Source organism: Mixophyes fleayi, chromosome 1, assembly GCF_038048845.1.
Source record: "Mixophyes fleayi isolate aMixFle1 chromosome 1, aMixFle1.hap1, whole genome shotgun sequence".
Taxonomy (NCBI): Eukaryota; Metazoa; Chordata; class Amphibia; order Anura; family Limnodynastidae; genus Mixophyes; species Mixophyes fleayi.
This window is the reverse complement of record NC_134402.1, coordinates 241,820,970-241,841,705: the sequence shown is the minus strand read 5'-3', so window position 1 is coordinate 241,841,705 and position 20,736 is coordinate 241,820,970. Positions and strand designations below refer to the sequence as shown.

The window sequence follows — 20,736 nt, the reverse complement described above, 5'->3', positions numbered from 1 at the left end:
AGGAGGGTATGTGAGAGGGTCAATTTGCTGTGTGTTGCCTTTGCCAGTCTCCGAAGTCGCTGTTCCTTTGTGTCTTGTCTGAATTCGATCGCTTACAGCCATCATGCAAATGAGTGTCTTCTTGCATATGTTACGTTGCCAAAAAAGGCTAAGCTAACAGGTACAATGTCAATGTAATATGACGCCCAGCACTTCACACTCATGTGGGTTTTCACCTAATCCCCTAAAGTACAGTAAATATTCTGTAAAACAAGAAGTCGCGTTAACGCCTAGACAGCCGTCTGTGACGTCACACAAAACCCTGGCACTCTTCCAAGATTATCAACGTGCTCCGTACACTGGGCACGTCACCGCTCCAGCCCAGCCGTTCTGCGCAGGCGCACTCACGGGGCTCTCCGTCATTAGGCATGGACGCGCCCCCTTGCTAAGAGTGTGTGTGTACGCGGGGACGCGCATGTCCCAGGTTAGTTCAGTTGCCGCGCGTCCCCGCTCTCGTCTTTCTTTGCTCTCCCTCCGCGGTATAGCGGGGCTCCTTGGAGGAGAATGTGCTAAGAGAAACATGGCGGAGCTGCAAATGCTGCTGGAGGAGGAGATCCCGGGTGGCCGGCGGGCCCTGCTGGACAGTCATACAAATTTCGATCGGGTGGCCGACTACTGCGAGAACAACTACATCCAGGTCTGTGAGGAAATGGATGGATGCGGAGGGGGTAGATAGATAGGACCCGGTGTCTGTAATGCACACCACGGCCCTGCCAGTGCTTGTTCTGTGATCATGGTGTGGATGTGCTGGGCATCGCTGATTTGGAAAGTAATAAGCCCTTGTGTCTACTACAGCGTAGTCTGCTCCTCAGTGCTTGACTGACCCCTTTGTCACCCAATGGTTAATTGACATGTCATACTGATAATGTGGGGTAGTGAGAACATAGTATGATATCTGGTCTTCCATGTTATATAATGTAGATTAAGTGTATTAAAACCACACTCATTTTACATCCCTATATCTGACATTTTCTAAACAAAATCAGAGTTTATGATCACTTTGATTTAGAATCCCATTCACGTAGTAGAATATGAAAAGTTCATATGCAGTATCAAAGTAATGCTTCAGAAATGCTCCGAAACGTCCATATGGATGTAGCCAAGAGTAAATAAATACTGCTGTAATATTGTAGCATGCTGGTAATAAATATCTTACCCAGATACATAATCATTGAGTATTACTTCCAGCCTTCACTATGAGGAGCACTACTAAATGGTCTTGAGAAAAGTGGGATTACAGGAACAGCTTCTGGGAAATCGGGGTTAAATGTGATTTAGCATATTTTGAACATTGTGCTCCAAATTATGAAATTACCTCATGTCTAGCAAAGACAAAAGTTCTAAGAATATAGATGATAGATCAGCTAACTGCATAAGTAATTTGACCATCATTTGAAAGAGCATAGTGCTGTCAGATTAGTAAAATGGGCCGACTAGTTGGACCAAATGTCATTATCTGCCGTCTATATTGTGTGTGACTTTTATAAAGTGGTGAAGGGCTAGAGTGTAATTTTGTCTATCTTGTATGTCCCTGTTTTATGTATGTACAGTCTTCCCTATGGTACGGCGCTGCGGAGCACTGTGGCGCCCTACGAATCTACGATAATAATAACTGGGGCAAAGACTGTTGCACCCAAATTGACACATTTATCATTGAAAATGTGCCCGTTGTGCTTCACGGATTTCAGATTCTGAAAGTAAAAGGGACGGAGTTTTCATTGTGTGTTTGTGACAAATGCATGTGCTTAAAGGGCATTTTTAAGGTACAAAATAGTTGTACATAAAACACCAGTCATGTCATTTATAAAGGTATCTGTACATGCTGCAATTTTGCCCTCCAATTAGGTTTATACTTAGGTGGCCACAAATTTCCCAGTGTATGGGCCCAAAATGCTTGCTGATCTCAATCAACATCTGACTGGTATGTTGTCTGCTATGATCCATCTCTTCAGCCCATGTATATTTGTCTATGATCAAATCTAATAAAGTTGGTTGTATTGTTTAGTTAGTGTATTAAGGGTGTCATTAATCAGTTTCCCCCAAAAAAAATATTCTTACCAACTTGTAAACATTTACATTTTTTGTACTCTTTTTAGAGGATTTCTGTCTGCACTATTTTAGGCCAGACATGTTTTAATGTGCTCTTCTATATGCTTTTTATGTTTGCAGTTTTAGACTGACCAAAGGCAATATCTGATTAGATTCTGTAGATTACAGCACATTAGTAATATTAAACAAGCTTCTATTTATTCTGATACAAGAGGGATGCAATGTGTTTATATGGTTGGTGAGGTGAATGTTCTATTTTCTTCTAACCACAGTGGAGAGGTGGGAGTAGTGTGGTGCTATCAGGTACATTTCCATTGCTTCAAATCATGTGTTAAGGTGGCCACAATAATTACTGTGCTGAAAAGTATAAACTAGTATAAGTGCTAAGGATGGGATGTGCAGGGCTTCTGCATTCAAAAGCTAAATAAAATCATAATACATCCTACTGCTCCCTCGCTTTTAATAACTTGACTTCACTTCTCTCCCAGAAGTCACAGTGCTATCAATATGTTTACCATGGGAATATGATTTCATAAATGAACAATATAAATGGAATTGAAGTGCAATCTTAGACACCCATGTTTATAATATACATATTTATCACAATTAATGTAATACTTGGGGATGTTATTTATTGTTTGTGTATGTTAGGGAATTTATACTGTAAGCTCCAATGGGGCAGGGACTGATGTGAGTGAGTTGTCTGTACAGCGCTGCAGAATTAGTGGCGCTATATAAATAGATGATGATTGTTATTCACACACTGAAAAGGATAACATGGATTTGTATTCGGTTACAAGGGTAACTGGACACATGGCTGCCTTTAATTTCTCACATTTCAATGACTTAATTATTGGTTTACAGTCATGTGAAATAGAAACTATACCATTTTTCAAGTCCTGATGTAAAAACAGACAGACATAATTAAGAATCATCTAGTCCTCACCAAGTCCTAAAACTTGATTAATCTAATGTAACTAATAACAGATTTTACTTGGTCTTTATTCAGCAGAAAATAAACCAACTTTAGGAACCACTGTCTGACTCTGAGACTTGTACAATTATTGTTACTGCTGCTAGCCTCTTATTATAATATGTGACTTTCTTATAGTAATATTATGTTTCATTGCTGATAGCATCTGGTATACATTGATATAAATCTAATTGAAAAAATGAGACACTACGGGGAGATTTATCAACCGATATTTCAGAAGTTAAAATTAGTTTGACATTGCCTTAAATAAATCATAATTTAATTCACTGGATTTTCCAATCTATTAAAAATTGATTTATTTTAAATTGCCAGTTTTAGGCGCTTTTTTTGTTTTTGTTTTGTTTTTCTGCTGAGCAAAGCTTTTCCCGTTGATTTGAGTAAACAATGCATTGTCGGTGTGTGCAAAAATTCAAATGAAATGCTTTGCCTTTTGAAGTGGATGGGAAAATCTCAACCAATCAAAAGAAATGTTTATATGCTAGCTGCTTGTGATTGAGCAGGTACTGACCTAGCCCCATTGAAAACAATAGCTCAATAGTATTTCTTATTTTGATTTAAATTTGAACAATTTAATGGAGTATTTTCCCATTCATTTCAAATGCATTTAATGCAAGATCTTGCGCATATAGATGAATTGCATAACACTGTTGATCACTAAAAAAAAAATTTGATCAGATGTTTAATAATTCTCCACTTACAACTTTTAAAGTGGTATTGTAATATTTTATCTGTTTACTTAAATGAGACCACTATGCCCATATAAAATTTTTGCTTTTCAAGAAAAGGATATCTTTAAGAGCTGGGTTTTAAGCAACGAAAGGACCCAATAATCCCTAAGTGTTGCTACTACATGATGTTATATCATTTATCATTCTCCTATTAATGCTGCCTAGTGTAGTTTTGTTTAGTTTAATCTAATCTTGTTTTTAATGGTATGTTCAGTGAACATTTTTTTTTATCTGGTTTTCTGATTAGTCTAATGAGAACACTTTATCACATGGGCTTTCTATTCTGTCTTCTGTATTGTCTCAGAATGAAGAGAAAATCTTGTTGAAATAAACAATGGTGGCATGATTAACACACTTGTACTGTTAATTATTGCTGACTGCATACCCAGCAATATCTACAGGGATATTGGGAAACTGGTGGTGGTGAGGTAGCTTGTGCGGTCCTAAAAATATCCGCCATGCACAATAACAGTTCCTTTTAAATCAATTGTCTCATTATCGAACATGTTGGTAAATGCAGTCAAAAATAATAGCTGTCGGCCTGTGTGTGGGATCATTTTCTGACTGCACAAACATACCTCAGTAATGCTGGATGTGATCCATCTGGTTAGCTTGGATTTAAAATGGCAGGGTCTGGTTCAGTCTGTCTACTTTAAGGTGTGGCCAAATTGGACTGATTCTGTAACTTGGTGCTCAGGCTGAGTAGTAGGATTGTTCCTTGTGGCCGGTCTAACACATTAAAAATATGAGCAGCTTGAAGTGAAGTTTTTATAGCTGTTTATTGTAATTGTTAGGTTCTGCCACTATTTAAACTTCCATATCCATTTTCTCCACCTCTCTCACTAAACTATTTGATATTTTCTTGGTAATATATGCATTGGAAGACGTTATCTTCAGCTACAATGACTGTGTTTGAAGACATTATAGTGTTGCCACGGAAACAAATGGATCACTCATTACATGTTGGGAACCTTCACTCTGTGTTTTGTATTGACTTGGGCTCTTTATCCATTTTACGAGTCTTTCCTGTCACAGTCTTGCACATGCTGTTGGTCTTCTCACTGTTATTTGTAGCGTTTTCTCAGGCCTCCCACACACTTGTTATGAATTACCAATTCTAAGTGACTGCTATGCTTTTTATTTGACCTTGTGTTTCTCCATGGTATATTCAATACTGATTGTGCTGGGTGAAAAGTATCATGGAATAATTGTCATTCAATTACATGGATAGCTATGCATGATTAACTGTATGTCAGACATTCACTATTTGAACACCTGTTAATTTTTGAATTGAGGTGTTTCAATCAGACCCGTTGCGAGGGGTGTATAAAATCAAGCACCTAGCCATGCAGTCTTCATTTGAAAACATTTGTAATACAAAATGGTTTGTTCTGAAGAGCTCAGTGACTTCAACCATGGTACTGTGATAGGTTGCCACCTTTGCAATAAGACGGTCCGGGAAATTTCATCCTTGCTAGATATTCCACGGTCAACTGTAAGTGATATTATTTGGAAGTGGTTAGGAACAACAGGAAAACTCAGCCAGGAAATGGAAGACCATGTATAATCACAGATCGGGGTCCGTGACTGCTGAGGCGCATGGTGCATAAAAGTCGCAAATGCTCTGTTGGTTCCATAGCTGAAGAGTTCCAAACTTCCCCTGGCATTAATGTAAGCAAAAAAACTATGTTCGATGGGAGCTTAATAAAATGGGGTTTCCAGTGTTCTCCCCAGAAAATTTTGCCAGCCTGGTGGCATTAAGAATTAGCCGGGTAGTGGTAAAGTAATACTTTGCCGTAATATTGAAAATTGTTGGAGGTTTTTTCCCACACCTGTCAGTGCTCTAACACGAACTGCTGGCAGTAGTGCTCGCATAGTGCCTGTTCTAATGGAACAAACCATTGTTTCTCCTATTATAATAGGACTCTGTTGGCCTACAAGAACTGGGTGGCAAGTAAAAACAGCCCGATGGAACACCCGGTAAATAGGTGCTGGGGAGAACGCTGGGTTTCCATGGTCGAGCTGCATGCAAGCCTCACATCACCAAGACCAATGCTAAGCGTCAGATGGAGTGGTGTAAAGCACACATACACTGGACAGTGAAGCAGTGGAAACGTGTTCTGTGGAGTGACAAATCACGTTTCTCTGTTTGGCAGTCAGATGGAAGAGTCTAGGTTTGGCGGATGCCCAGCGAATGTTACCTGCCTGACTACATTATGCCAACTGTGAAGTTTGGTGGATAAGGGATAATGGTATGTGGCTGTTTTTCAGGTTTTGGGCTAGACCCCTTATCTCCAGTAAAGTGCAATCTTAATGCTTAAGAATACCAAGTCATTTTGGACAATTCTATGCTTTCAACTTTGTGACAACAGTTTAGGGAAGGCCCTGTTCTATTCCATCGTGCACAATGCAAGGACTACAAATACATGGTTTAAAGAGTTTGGTGTGGAAGAACTTGACTTGAACACCTTTGGGATGAACTGGAACAGAGATTATGAGCCAGGCCTTCTTGTCCAACGTCTGTGACTGACCTCATAAATGCTCTACAGAATGAATGTGCACAAATTCCCACAGAAACACTCCAACATCTTGTGGAAAGCCTTCCAAGAAGAGTGGAAGCTATTATTGCTACAAAAGGGGGACCAACTCCATATTAAAGTTTATGTATTTGAATACAATGTGATTACAGTACCCGTTGGTGTAATGGTCGAGTATCAGACTACTTTTGTCCATATAGTGTAAGTTTAACTGAGATAAGTTACTTGTTTTTATGGTAGATGGGTCATTCCAAGGTACTGCTTCTTTTTCTTGTTTTTTTTTAACTTTTAGTATCACTTATTTATTCAAATTTATATAGTTTCAACACACTTTTAAGCACTTTAGCATTGTAAACCATCACAATTATAAAACAAGACTAGGGCCAAGATTTATTAAAGTGACGTCTTGTTAAACCATCATTTTTAGTGTGGTTTGCAAACTGTGTAATCTATCAAATGCAAAACCGCACATGAAACTGCATTATTTATCAACTGCCAGATCTCGCAGTGCAATGCAGGTTTTGAGTCTTGAGAAAAAATGCAGACGGTGCAATGTATCAAGAGTCCATTTGCAAAACATGGAAAACTGCTAGAAAAAAAACTTGGTTCTGAAATCGCATTCAGTTTGAGTATTGTGACAGGATGGACTGCCTATGCCACCCTCTCTGCTGTTGGGCTTACTTTGCCACCGTTCCCTTTCGGTATCCCAAATGCACCCTCTTGCAGCAGTAGGAGGGGCTTACAAGTGCTGCCACCACTGGACTCCTTACCGGCATCCAGAACCGGGTTTGGCGTGATTGACGCTGCAAGCGTACCCTGTTACTGGTGTTACCTGGGCTGGTACTCATGACCTCGTCCTATAGCTCGGGGTTGCTGTAGATTGATCCCCCCCAGCCTATCACACTGGCCAGAGCTGCTGGGTAGTGGGCAGAGTGGTGGTGCTGGGTCCAAACATCAGAACACCCGGGAACGGATTAAAGATGGGTCTAATCTGTAGGTCATAGGATAGAGAAGTTTCCAAGCAGGTCTATGAAGCAAGTGATGTTTATTTGCAGTCAGACTAATTGAGGGTATCCGTGCTCAGGTCAGATGATACAAGAAGGACCGCTTTTAATAAATTACAGAGCCTTTTTGATACAGCTTTTTGAGACTTGTTTTAGCAGGAGGTAATCCGTCCTCCCATAACCAATCTGGGCTTATTCATGCAGCCTGCACATGAATTGGCAAAAAAGAGTTTAACGCCTTTATCATTGCACCCCAATGTCCATGAGCTGCCAGGGAGAGGCGGGGCTCAGCCCATTCTCCTCCCCTGGTGCCTCTGTCTGGGGAGAGAGCTTTATCTTTTAAATCTCCCACCCAAAGTTACTTCCAGGGACCCTGCTCCGGGGCAGCATTCCCTGCCCTGTTGCTAGTTGATGCTATTGGAGCTCCAACTAGGGACTTAGCTTCCTGGGACTCCCAGGAGGCCCTGCACCTCCTGGACCCATTTAACTCCAGGAGGCTGGTTGATAAGTCCCTCCGGCAGCCACTGAAGCTGGATGCCGGATGTTGAAGGAGATCCAGGGCTGCCTCTGCAGCCCCAGCCCAGGGTAAGCACTCTTCCTTTATTATACATATATACATTGCACTTTTACATTTAAAATAAACATCCCGGTGTGTTAATCCCTTCAGCGCTGAGCACCAGTTCTTTACCAGCGCTGCAGCACCTACACAAACACTTTTACACTCCCGGGGTTTTACCCTTTCCAGGCTGCAGCGTTGGGTGCTACCCAGCCAGCGTTGCAGCGCACATCTTAAAATACATTTTTATTCATAACCTTTCACGCGGCGCTGAGCGCTGGTGATTTAATCCCTCCGGTGCCAGGTATTAACACTCCCAGCAAGTCAATTTCAAGATGGCCACCACCCTTGGGACCAGGCGACAAGTATAGAGCCTATTAAAAAAAAAAAAAAGTACGAAACGTGGCTAACTGTGGATCTGTGAGAATTGGTTGTGTGGTCTGTTACAGATTGTGTATCCGGAATGTAGTTTGCAGGTTATTTTGGTTTGTGTCATGACTCCTATATCACGCGCTCATTATCCTTGTACATAAAGTTTGAGTGATGGGAAATGCCCAAAGGATGGCCACTGGGTCATGACTGATGTTTCAAAGACAATCTTTATTCTTATCAAGAAATTTTGGTTTGAAAAGTGGTGGCTTTATTTCATTTTATTTTTTTTTCTTTGCTTTAGTGGAGCAATGGAGTACTGGTATGTCTGTGTTTCAGTACACTAAAATTAGGCCGTTAGAGGAGTGACTAGAAAGGCGAGGTTTTCAACTGCTGTAGGTGGTCTGCTCAATAGGTGGGACTTAGCAGAGTGGAAGAAATGTCTAACCTGCAGATTCCGGTTGAACTGCCCCTTTGAAAAGCCAGGTAAATCTTCCAGGTCAGAGAATTGGGGGAACATGTCTCAAAGCTGGGTTGTCACAAAGGAAATAGTGGTGTAGGGACATGGAGACAGATCAGCCATTCTATTACAGCAAGACCAAATGGCCAGGGAGAAGCTGATCACAAAGTTTGTGAAGCCATGGGCCTCTGCATTGGAGGCAGCCAGAGTAAAGAGCATATTGGGAAGCTACCCATCACTGCTGATTCTATATCCAGCCATATCCACCCAATTGCGCTTCCAGGTGTGTTGGGGGGGCTGGAGTGGCATAGCACGTATTGGACTAGTATGGCTGAATAACTGTATTCTTGCGGAGACTAGAGATACCTAGGCCCCCTGTGGTAGATGATCCCTGTAGGATGTGAGCTACAGTCAGCGGTCAATTACTGGATCATGTGAAGTGCATGAAAATTGCCATATTTTTAATTAAGTGCAAAAAAAATATTTTTGGTCAATCATGCATTTATTACCATCTCTTCCTATTTAAGGTTTGTAAGTGAAAAGTTCTTGTAAATGAGTTTTTCAAATTCAAAAAAGAGAATTATAACAAATATTAGTGAACATGATATGATGGTAATGAGTGTTTCAAGATCCTCCTGATGTGGTGATAGTCGTTATGTTCTGAATGGATTTCTAGCGGACAGAATAGTAAATACAATCATGAAAAAAATTGTAAAAACAAATAGTGGGTGATTTTTATTATATTTCATTTTAGGCACTGTTCAATAGTATTAAAAATATTATTTAAGTTGATTTTAAGTAGATTAAAAAGCAAACGCAAAACAGTTTTTTCTTATGGACAACTTGTGGTTTCTTAAAGATATGTCTTACACACCCAGACAAAGTCGGGGATAGGTGATAATTGACAACATACCACCTCTTCCTAGAAGGGAACACGGGCTAAAAGAGTCAACTGATAGTTGTAGAGCATTATGCTGACCTTGACCATTTTGTGATTCAGAAATGACCTCATATATGTAAAATGTTACTTTGAATTTATTGTTTTGGAATATGTTGCTAGAGTTATCAATTTTTAATAAAGTGTGCTACTTAATATTTAAATAAGTCATACTTTGAATCAGAGGACAACTGCTAAATGAAAGTGAGCAAGTTTGCAATCTTCAACATATTATTTACATGAACATATTGCATTAAATTAGTTGCTAGGCAAACTGGTTTTAAATGTAAACACTGCTGCTATTGTTTATTTGGCCTACTTTCAAAGGTCAGCAGAGAGCAGCAGTGGGACATAATCCACATAAGAGAAGCAAGGAGATGTCGGGCAGTGTCTAATTACCCTTCATATTCTGTTCTGAATAAAGTAGAGTAGACACGATTTTAACTACAAAGTTTCATTAGATGAACATTGCTTGAAAATAAATTAAAATGATTAAGTGTATAGTTAATACATTGGCATCAGATGTGAATTAACATGCTCCCTTCTATAAAAAGATCTTTCTCCAAAAAAATAAATAAAAATAACTTGATGGATTTGATCCTTTGTTTAGGAATTGTGGGTGGAGACGTGCATATTGCTCTTTATATTTTGGGCAATAGATAATCAGAACTACCGTATTTCCCCATGTATAAGATGCACCTTTTCCCCCAAAATTTTGGGTCTAAATACTGGGTGCGTCTTATACAGGGGTAGTAGCGCTTACCCTGTCGGATGATTCCTCTGTCCGGTAAAGTCGTCTTTCTTCTGTCCGACTGATCCCGATGCTGGAAAGTCGCTTAAGGTCCTCTTCGCGATGACCGGATGCGGTGCCTGAACCGCAGTTGGAACGCACACTTCCGGTTTCTGCATTTGGCGTTTTTCCAATCAGAACCTTGTCAAAGTCCTGATTGGATATCCGGTCATCGGGAAGAGGACGGTAAGCGGCTTTCCAGCATCAGGATCAGAATGGACAGAAGCAAGAAGACTTTACTGGACAGAGGAAGCATCTGACAGGGTAAGGCAGAATTGACAACAGCGTTAGAACTACGTCTCTCCTCTGTATATGCTGCACAATTACTCTGCGAAAAAATTGAGGATAATGTTTATCCTCAATTTTTTCACATAATTTATATAGGTGCATCTTATACAGTGGAGCGTCCTATACATGGGGAAATACGGTATATATTCTATTGGAGGAAGAATTTATATTTATGTATATATCACCACTAATTAAGCAGCCCTGTGCAGAGAATGCACTTACTTCAGCCCTTGCCACAATAGAGCTTACAGTCTAAATTCCCTAACACACACACAGACAGACTCTGGTCAATTTGATAGCAGCCAAATAAGCTACTAGTGTGTTCTTGGATTGTGGGAGTTAACCGGAGCGCCCAGAGGAAACCCACACAAACACTGGGAGAACATATAAACTCCACACAGATAAGGCCATTGTCAGGAATCAAACTCCTGACCCCAGTGCTGTAGGACAAAAGTGCTAACCACAAACTACTATGCTGCCTGCAATCTGCATAGCTATAGCATAGTTATAAACATATTAAAATGTGCATAAGTAATAATGCCCGTCGCTGGTAGTTAAGTACATTCTTGTCACACTGCCCCTCTGCACATGTCGTCCGTCTCCCCCCCCCCCCCCCCCCCCCCTAATGTATCAGCCCCAGTGGTGCAGCGACATCAGGTGCGCTCTACCCATTCTGCCGCTGCTGTTACTAATGACTTATACAGAATTGCTTCTAATTTGCAGCAGACTTAAGGCAAAGTACAGCTGACATGCAAACCACATAATTGGAAGCAATGGCAAAAAAGTTAAGAGGCAGCATGAAGGAAGATGGCAGATGCAGGCTCTCACAAGACAAGTCTCACTTCCTGCAGAGCATTTAGAACTCCAAGGCATTGAGACTTGACATATAAGCATCTACCTCCCCTATCATATCTCTTCATGGAGCTGCCTGAAGCGTGGTGCTCACCTTACTTTATGACAAATATGGTTGAGTGGGGATCACATCTTGTAGTAAGAGGAGAGAGATATGCAGAGACTTCAACTACTGGAACTTTTTTGTTTTGTTTTATAGTCTAGCCCAGCGGTTCCAAAAGTGTGCGCCGCGGCCAGGTAGAGGGGGACAAAAAACAACTTACCAATCCGGTGGCGCCCGGGACACAGCATCCTCGCTTCCCACTGAATGTCAGGCGTGACGTCATGACGCTGGACATTAAGTGACAAGCGGCAGGAGAGCGGAGGATGCTGGATCCCAGGCGCTGCCGGATTGGTAAGGTTTTTTTGGTTTGTTTTTCCTCTTCCTGGTCCCGAGGATGCAGGGGGGGGCGCAGAGTGAGGGGGAGGGGCACAGTGAAGGGGATGCATGGGGGCGCAGAGTGAGGGGGTGGTGCAGGAGGACGCAGGGGGGCATTATGATGCAGCGGGGGTGCAGTGTGAGTTAGCTGTAAATTATTCTTTGACAGAAATATAATTGAAAAAAATATATATTATTCTTTTCCCTTTGGATTTATGTGTATTATTTTTGCATACAACTAAATAAGTGTTTCTGTCTTGACCTAAATACTTATTACGTTTTTTTTGACCCAACTACAATAAAACAGGACTGCTCAGTAATTATTTTGGAGGGGTGCCTTGAAAAAATTATGGAGACTCTAAGGGTGCCGCGAACTGAAAAGGTTTGGGAACCACTGGTCTAGCCTATCAAACACAGTTCAGGGACTTATTTTTTGGACATAATATGATAAAAATAAATAATTTTTATTGTGCAAAGTATGTACAGATTATAGTTTTCCCACATATGCTATTGCACCAATTTGCAAATTTTTCAGCTTACATGTTTCCCCATAGAAAATTTCTGGAAAGTCCTGACTGATGAGTTGGTTGTAAGTCCAATTTCTAAACGTAAATTGCACTTTTCATTATTATGCTTTTATACAGATATAGCACAGCTATGTAGACGTACTAGTTTGACCATAGTTTTCTGAAGAGAGGAGGAAGGATGGATGAAATAAACAATGTTTGTTTGCTGATATTCCCAGAAGCCATCTGAATATACCGTTTGTCACGAACACCCAGCCTATCCCAGATACAGCAATCTGAACAGCTGACCGTGACTGGCATCACCATAGTCGCTTAGCAATGAATATACCTTTTCTGCCACTACAAAGGGTTTATTATGGTGTCCTTACGTTCACCAGAACAACTTTATTAATGTTCCACACTTAAATCATATACACATGTAGCATGAGTCTCCCTAGGCTTCGTAAGTTCACAAAAAATCATGGACAACACACTAGATTAAATTTATTTAATCTGAAAAATGGTTCCAAGGCTTAGTTACAAAAATTAATAAAAAGACATACAATATGTTGCACAAATAAGTTTCAGAAAATAAAAAAGGAAATAAAATCGAAGTCACTACTTAATAGTTAAGACCTGGTGTGTGAGGGAACACAATTGAGAAAAATGAAACATTTCAGTCGTGATACCGCCCCCACCCCCCCCCCCCCCCCCCCCCCTCCAGAATATTCACACTTTCTTGACTAAGGCAGAAAATTTTAAACCATTCTTACAGACTCTTCAGACACATCTTATGAATTACATTTTGAATAGAGTGATTCCCAAAATGACATAGAGCTTTCCGAAGTAAATTATCTTACCACTAAGATGTATGTTTGGACACCTCAGAGAATCTCTCACTTCTGTTCTGCTTGAGTGAATAGATGGTTTACAACTTTGGGCCTTCAAACTCCTTCAAAATCCTTATCTATCCCGGTCCTAGCTAGTTTCAAAATACTTGCATAGCTTCAAACTCATGTCTTCTAGCCAAGCACACATTGAGATTACATTACAAGGTTACATGCAATATACATTATCATACATGAATTCAACAGAAAATAACAATGTCATTAGATATACTACATAATCGTCATATCCTAGTTAAAACTCAGCTGTCTAGTTTGTAAGATGCAAAAAAACATGATCTAGGGAAATATTTAAACACTGACACCTTCAGCCTGAAGGTTAATAGATGTCTCATAAATTGGGATGAATACATGTTAGGGATAAGTGTGATTTATGTAAAAGAAAATCAAGTAACCTAGAGTGTCCACTCTAGACTTTTTACTACTGGTTGATAGTGTGCATAATATCTAGGATATCTGAAAGTGAACATCCATTATTTTATTTTTTTTTATGTAAAATTCCATTTGACACTATTTAGTTTTTTTTAGTAATTAAAAACCAGGCATTTTTTTTAATTCAAATATTCATATCTGATCTTTTTTTGGCAGTCTGCCATTATACCCTAAGAATGACTGCACTTTGCAGGTCAAACAGACTGTAATCTGTATTTCTCAACTTGCTTTATATTGCCATGAGCCTCACCCCATTGCTACCTTTGCCTCCTCCTGTTCCAGTGTCTCCATTCTGACTACTTAAAGTACTCACTGCTACACATCATGATATGTTAGTGCTACCTGCTTCTAATGGATCACCACTGGTGTCATCTGAGCTGCCTGACTACTCTATATTTAACTCTTCTGCTTCAATGTCATAAATCATTCTGGAACATGGGAAGGGATGGAGGGGAAAAATATTTGATATAAAAAATACTGAATCCTTTGGCATTTCTTACGTCATGGAATCAAAGTGGATTTATTTGTGAATCCTTAACGCTAATCACTACAAAATTCAAAATAATAATAAAAAAAATTGCTTTACAGATGTTCCTAACTGCAAATAATATACCAGGCAATAAGAGATTTACCAAGTATCTGCCCTAAATCGCTATTTAATTTCCTCACACTGAGTGTGTGCCATCTTTAGGGACCCCCCCCCCCACTTGTACCTGTGTTGCTGTTTGGTGTTCCTACACAACTATATAAAAAGATTTTCTGTGAACCTGTATGCCTGTGGAGTCCTGCCCTTTATAATAACACATGTCAAAATAAACCCCAGTGTAATCAATTTTGAAATCTGTGTATAGATAAACTAACGCAATTGGTATCAAAATAGCGGCAACAGTGTGTCAGTGGCCCCACAGTAGGTTAGTGTTTCCAAACAAGCTTCAACATGAAGATCAAAGAACATTAAAAACAACTGTGAGAAAAGTTTTTATTAAATGCATCAATCAAGGAAGAATATAAGAAGACCACACAAACGTAATATTCCTGGAGCTCTTTGGGGCATATTCAATTCTTTTGAAAACTTACCGTTAATACGGTAAGAGTTAGCTGGATTTCAGCTCAGGGAGCTGCGAGCTGAAATCCAGCAAGAAAATTACCGTATTAATGGTTATTCCGCGCACGATTACCGTAATAACGGTAATCGTGTGCGAACCGCGAGATTTTCTGCGTTTCCACCGAGAATTGAATATGCCCCTTTGAAGACCATTGTAAAAAAAGAAATAAACTAAACAAAAATGGAGAAAATATAGCACAACTGTTAATTTGTCTAGAACAGACTGTCCTCTAAACAGAGTATCCATATAAGATGAGCACTTGCAGCAAAGTTATTCTTCTGTGGAAGACAAAGGTAGCCTGGTCGCTGGTGGGAGGATTGCAAAAAGAAAATGATTGTTGGAAATGAAATTTCACATAGTTGTGGGAGAACATACCAAGAGGGTTGCATGCTCTGATAACCTCAAGATAGAACTATTTGGACTTCACAATCGCATCCGAAAAACAATATTCCTACCATGTAGCATGGTAGCTGGAGCATAATCATAGAGGAAAACCTACTGCGGTCTGAAAGAGGCTGGTGGAATATAAATTCTATCATGACCATAATTTTCACATTGGATTGGCTTAAATTTACCTCAAAGGCATATATTAAAAATATGATGATATGGAGAATTTGAGATCTGCAATAATTGTCTATGTAACGCCACTAATTCCACAGTGCTGTACAGAGAATTCACTCAAATCAGTCCCTGCCCCACTGAAACCTAGTCTAAATTCCCTAACGCACACACGCACGTTTTTATTGCATTGTGAGGACCCATGTCTGGAACATTGCCTATAGGGACACCCCTTTCCTAATGCCCTGTCAACAGAATAATCAGTGGGGTGTGTGTAGGAGTGGTTTGTCACCAGAGTTACCACATGAGATTTACACTTTGACTTTGCATAAAGTACGGACACGGACTGCAAGATGGGGAAAGTGTCATGTATTTTGACTGTCTGAGGACATCCACATGCCCGCTTACACTGACACCTACCCATGGAGGCTACAGCCCTGTTCAACCTGTAAGGCTGTAATACTGCCGGTGCACCCTGTGGTGCCCAAGGAAGTCTCAATTGATCCATTTCTGTGTCCTTTATGTTGAGGACCTTTGAGACAGTGGCAATGTGCTTTCTTCGTGGAAGACAGTGTGTGGGGATGCTTGTGTGACAAGGCAGCTGGTCTGGTGAACATGTAGACATTTTGGCTATCCACTCTATATTCGTCACGCTTTTCTGCGATAAGTTCCATTGCAGCTTGCATCTCTGGTGTCAGCAGGGTGGAGACTTTTCTTCCTCGTTTTCCTCGGAGTGAAGTGCCAGCAGAGCTTCCTCTCAACCTCGGAAAGCACTAGGAACACATCTTCGTGGAGATCCGAGTTATCTCTTGAGGAGAAGGTAGTCAGCAACATTTTTGAAACCTTCCCTTACCACCTTCGATTGAACAAGGTCACCTGTGCCAGGGTGACATTTGCAAGTAGTGCCCAATGATTAACCATAGGCTTGGTGGATGGCCCACTCCAGTAAGCTTGCTGCTTCTCATCGAGGTACTAGTGCATCTTTTTCACATCTTCCGTGAAAGGTAAGAGCTGAGGCATGTTCCACTTGGATTCGCCTCATATAGCTTCCTGAAATTTCGTGGCTTTTCAACTGCAGCAGTGCAGCCCTCCATCATGGCTTGGCACTCCACAATGCTTGCTATGTTTTGCAGGCCGTGCCCGATCTTGAGTGCCAGCGAGGGCGTCTTAAATGTACCTGTCTCCTTGTCGTAGCCAGGTACCAACTTCACAGCGTCTACTACGTGCAGAAAGTTTGATGGGGTGGTAAAGTCTTCCATCCTCTCCAAAGGGGTAGCTCTTCTGGCCTGTAGCAGTAGCCTGCCCAGTTCTCTAAGCTTCTGATGGATGTACTCGTGCCTGTCAACATCTGATCCGACCCAGTTGAACAGATGCTGTCCCATCTGCATGATGCATCGATCATTTTTGACTGCGAGTAAGACTTCATCCTGGATCATGTCACTCGAGCTTCCAAAAGCCATTACTGATGTCGGGTGGAACAGGCTGAGCACAGGCGCACAGTGACTGGACTCGCCAGGTGTGAGCTTGTTACCCCTTTGCGTTAGCTTGCATCTCTTCATGTGTCGCCACAGGTATTTGCTTGCAAACAAGCCCTGGCAGGCTACACAGTGCATGAAGCCTTCAGCATCCATCTCTATTTGTCTGGAAGTTTGCATGGAACCAGAACGCAATGGCCTGCCCTCATTGCATCAGCATTGTGTGCAAAGTTGCCCTTATTGCGAAGTTGTGCCATTTGCATGCACCTTTCTTTTGAGTGCTTGGGGAATTTTAGGGCCTAGGCTACTTCAGTCTCATTGCGGTGAACATGCTCCATGTGCCGGGCAATTTTTAAGAGGGGCTTCTCACAGTACAGGCAGTACTGCTTTTTGTTATACACCCTGGAGCTATCACTGTTTCTAGATAGCATTTGGACAGATACCATGTCCTCTCTCTGACCCTCTGTTTAAAACACGACTAGCAGAAGGTCGAAAATGGTCTTATATAGAACTCATCTCTGGGTACCTGCACTCTGTTGCGCTGGTGGGCAACGGGGCATGACCGCTGGTGTCTGAACCGCTCTCCTCCAAAGTGTCAGGGGCATGCTCATCTCCACTGCTCTTCGGGCTATGGTCGGAGCTACTGGGGGGCTCCTGTCATGCTTCATTGTCCCTGCTTTACCTTCAGCAGCAGACTGATTCGACTGTGTCTTTACCCACTTGGTGTACAAAGCGCCGTCAGGATGCAGTTATTTCCTTTTCCTGCTCCTGCTATACATTTGAACGGAATACTGGCCACTAGTGGTGGGATGCACACACACTTTCTCCCCTCCACATTGGACACACACACTTTTGTTCCAGCAAATGTGACTCGCGGGAACATACCAGATTCTTATGCTGAGCATATCGGCAAGGTCCCCTGCATTGATTTAACTTGAGAAGCTTTCCGGGGACCTCAATTTAAGGTCAATTTAATAGCAGGCATTTAGCCTACTAGTATGTGTTGTTGGAGTGTGGGAGGATACCCACGCAAACAGTGGGAGAACATCCAAAGTCCCCACAGATAAGGCTATGGTCAAGAATCAGTCATGACCCTAGTGCTGTTAGACAGGTAGTGTTAACCACTAAGCCACAGTGCGATTGATATAAAAGGATGCAAAGAACTTTTTTGCTACATTGGTAAGATGTTTTTCCATCTGCTGTTTAACCACTAATATAGTACATTAATGAAAAAGTGAATATAAATTCAGAAAAACATAATTCACCACTCTAACGTGGGTTGTTAAAAATAGGGACATATTTGCTTTATTTTTCATGAGGACATTCTGTAAGGAATTTTGTATAGTTGTAACACACACCAGAGTCTATTTTCTTATGTTGTGTAGAGGTGGAATTAAGACCAAGCACATTATTTTTACAGTTCCACACAGTAGGAGATATCCAAATAGACGTTATTACTTTACTCTTTGCACATTTATTTATGGTAATTTTAAGCTTGCTGAAGAATTGCAGTAAACAAACAGAATTTTACATTATGTTAATAAATTTTATTCTAGAGGAAGTTTGTTAGCATATGCATTTGTGTTAAAATGTAGGGATGTACTGCTGAATTTTCCACTAAGTAAGGAGGCTGCATCAGTAAGTAAAGCATAATCTTCATTTGTTGTGGTATACCTATGGCTGTTACTCCTGAGTACTATTGATTGTTCTAAGCACTACTATTTATTTATTAAAAAATTTTTATAAAACATTTTATATTGGGTTTTACAAAAGGAAATACAAGACAGAAATACAAAAAAGTCAGGCATACATGGTAAAAAGTGTCAAATGAAGAACGATTAACAGTTAAAAAGAAATCGTACAAATGCAAGGCTCCGAATACTACAGACAATATTATGCATAGGCAATACGGCATTGGGGGTGAGGGGAGAAGGAGAAAAGAGAGAGACAGAGGAATTAAGCACTACTAATAACTGCAGCAGCACATAGTTAATAGGAATGATAACAAAATTTGTGCATGAATGGTGCAGTATATGAAATATGCATTTGTATTTTTAAAGTCCTCTTTTCATTGTTCGGATGCAGGAAAGTGAATTGAAATCATTATTGCTATTTGTTATTTTGTCCTTCATGTGTTTACACCTTCTGCATCAAAACATAAATTTGCTTTGTTTATAGATGTTGGGCAGATCATGCCTGTGACTAACTTCTAATTTCTTTTGTCATCGAGTCATTTTGACACATTTATATTAAAAATATTTTTTTTTTTATTATAAATGTAGTTTGTTAAAAAATAGCTCACTTCGTAACTTCAAGCACTTAAAACTCCCTTTCTTCAAGTTGCAGTCAGACTAACCAGTGCCATAGCTCTCTTGCTTTTTTAACTCATACATATGTCAAATTTCTAGGTGCTCTTGGATATGTAATATAAATAATAGATAATAAAATAATAGCATTATAGTGCCCTGTCAGATTGTTTCCTTCAGCTCCAAAGCTTGACCAGCTAGTTCTTTTGCATATTTTCATTTTATAAGGTTAAGCAATATTTGATAGATTTCCTGTTACAATAAGTGTTACACCAGTGCTTCAGCTAATTATTTCATGTAAGTTTCTGTACATATCTCTAATATGAAGTGGGTTATATCCTATCTCTCTTACTACTACATTTTGTTACAATGTTCTATACATGATGTGTGCCATCTGTACGTATGGTCGCGGGCAACATAATATTTTACATATATGAGAGATATACACACACACACACCGACCTTTTCATCTCCACCTCTCAACCTTCTTGCTATCACTGAAACCTGGCTCTCTTCTACTGGCACTGCTTCCCCCGCTGCTCTCCACTCACTTCACCAGACCAGATGACTGTCCTGGAGGTGGTGTTTGCCTCCTCCTATCCCTTAAACTGTACTTTTAGGGTTATTCCCTCTGTGCCTTGCCCCTCTTTCTCCTACTTTTGAATAGAGTGGACACTCTATCCATCTCTTCTCCCCCATCAACTTCTGTTTCGCTGTCATGTACCGTCTCCCTGGTCCTACTTCCATTTTTCTTGAAAACTTTGCAGCCTGGCTTCCCCACTACCTCTCCTCTGACCTCCCTTCCTTCATACTCGGTAATTTTAATATTCCTATTGATAAGCCAATCGACCCTGCCTCCATCAAACTTCTTGCCCTATTTTCCTCCTTTGGCTTTACCCAGTGGACCTCTTCCCCCACCCACTGTTTTGGTCACTTCCTTGACCTTGTCTTCTCCCATCTTTGTGATCTTTCAGACTTCTTTAACTCTCCCTTCCTACTCTCCGACCACCATCTCCTCTCCTTTACTCTGTCCTCTTCCCCTGCCCCCCCTCCCCCCGCCAGTCACTATCCTTACTAGGCAAAGTCTTGACGCTATTGGTCTTACTTCTTTCTCCTCCTCTATCAAAACTCTCCTCGCCCCCTCTTCCCACCCTTGTCTGCCCTGACCAAGCGACCTCCCTCTATAACCACTCCCTCATCACTGCCCTGGATGCCATTGCCCTGGCCTCTTCTGTCCACCGCCTCTTGTGACCACAACTTTCGCACTCCAAATTTACCTGCTTTCTTCAGACTCGTGCTGCTGAATGCCTTTTTGGAGGAAATCTAACGTCACATTTATCCTCTCTTCCTACAGTTCCATCCTTCTTTAAATTCCTTATTTTCTCTCAGTCCTCCAGTTCCTGCCACCCTTTTGCCACGGTCAGTAC

The 20,736-nt window shown here is 40.9% G+C and overlaps 1 protein-coding gene across 2 annotated transcripts in view; it reads left to right on the top strand.

The window, feature by feature from the left end:
• The first annotated feature begins 380 nt into the window (after nt 1–380).
• Nucleotides 381–20,736, top strand: part of KIAA1958 (KIAA1958 ortholog) — a 68,590-nt gene continuing 48,234 nt past the window's right edge. For both annotated transcript variants that reach the window (XM_075208542.1, XM_075208533.1), the window contains exon 1: nt 381–676. The gene's annotated coding sequence lies outside the window, so the exon portion shown is untranslated. The remainder of the gene's footprint in view (nt 677–20,736) is intronic.